Genomic DNA, 1,587 nt, shown 5'->3' with positions numbered 1-1,587 from the left:
TAGGAAACAGTGGCAGGAAGAACTCCCCTTTAACAGAACCAGGATCTGGGAGGTTAGGGAGAGAGAGAAAGAGAAACTGTTTTGAAACTGTTATGTAACGCTTTTGTTCCATCCACAGTCGAGCGGTTTCCTGAAAGTATATCAAGACCTTACGTGCAGCAGCTGTCAGCAGATGCCAAGTTTGCACCAAAGATGAAGAACATCCTTCGAGCATTCTCTCAGTCAGCTCAGCACCTTCATTGCCATCATTGTGATTTTTATTCACAATGTTGTGCTTGACAAGGATTTTCAGTGCTCCTGCAAACCACAACCTCATTCCTGCTACATGTACATGTGGATGCCGGCTTTTATTTTGCTTGTTTTGCATCTTTGGACGGACAAGATATTTCAAAGAGCCTGGAAATACACATGTAGCTGTTCATGTTCGAGACAAGGTGGGACTGAAGTCATCAGCTGCAGGAAAAGACTGGACACATTTTCCTGTGTTTTATTGTGTCACATCTTCAAGGCGGTTTTCGTTGGCCTGCTGTGGCCTGTGTTCGTGTTGATCGATGGAGATTGGTATGTTTGCTGTCAGAACGATCAGTCTGAACAACAGAGACATTTGGCCTGCAAAGACAAGAACAACATCACAGCAGAGGAACAGTCGACCATCACTGAACTGAAGAACGAGTCCATGGTGAGTTTTTCTTGCTTCAAACACGTCCTGTCAGTCGGTTCTTCCACTGGTTGCAGTGGTTATGGTTAATGCTCACATCATATTGTATCTGTATCCTGTTATCAGCCTCTGTTATCTGGAGACAATGAACTCTGTGGTGACATTATAACCAACTCTTGCTCCTCTCCTCCAGGTTATCGGCCTCAGTGTTCTCTTCTGTGTCCTTGTTGTGGTTTCCTTAGTGATGTCATTTGAATGGAGAAAATGCTGTAAGGATTCATGTTGCAACAGAAACTTTGCACTTTACAAAGTGATTTTGGACGAGGACGATGTAGTGAAAGACATTTTGACAACAGAAGCAAAAGAGAAGTTGACAAAAATAGTAAAGGAAAAACTACATGGTAAATTGTGGGAAAAGTGTTTTGATGCTGCTGAGGAACTGATTGAAACTCCTGCAGGACAAAACCAGGTAAGGAATCAACACCTGTTGGCTCTTATGCTGTTTGGTGAGGATACAGAAGTCTGTCTGGGGGGGTTGGGGGTAACTCTATACTCTAAACAAACATATTTCCTACCTCATTAGACTTTTGGTGGAGAGGAAACAGTCTAAACTAAAAATGCACAACCTTTCAACAGGATGAGCAACAGGAGCAGCAAGATATGGAGCTACAGAAGATGACACAGGAGGAGTAACTACAACATTACTCATCTATTTTGATCCTTTTCATGTTTTCTTTCTGTAAATGAAACTTTGACTGATTTTATGAAACTCTTTGCAGGAGGAAGAAACAACAGTCAGAGGAAACAGAGGTGAACACATCTGTCTGTCTGTCTGTCTGCCTGTGTGTCTGCACATAACTCCACTGGAGGTCGCTGTTCCATCTTGTATCAGGAGCCGAATGTGACTGAAGTGTTGGTAGGAACTCAAA

At 42.8% G+C, this 1,587-nt stretch overlaps 1 long non-coding RNA gene across 1 annotated transcript; it reads left to right on the top strand.

The window, feature by feature from the left end:
* Positions 1 to 377: 377 nt before the first annotated feature.
* Positions 378 to 1,348, top strand: LOC139210363 (uncharacterized). The gene is made up of 3 exons (XR_011585245.1): positions 378 to 679; positions 852 to 1,127; positions 1,295 to 1,348. It is a non-coding gene; the product is annotated as an uncharacterized lncRNA (long non-coding RNA).
* The last annotated feature ends 239 nt before the right edge of the window (positions 1,349 to 1,587 follow it).

The sequence above is a fragment of the Pempheris klunzingeri genome, chromosome 11, assembly GCF_042242105.1.
Source record: "Pempheris klunzingeri isolate RE-2024b chromosome 11, fPemKlu1.hap1, whole genome shotgun sequence".
Classification (NCBI taxonomy): Eukaryota; Metazoa; Chordata; class Actinopteri; order Acropomatiformes; family Pempheridae; genus Pempheris; species Pempheris klunzingeri.
Note: the sequence above shows the minus strand (reverse complement) of the source record. Positions and strands in the feature narration are given on the sequence as shown.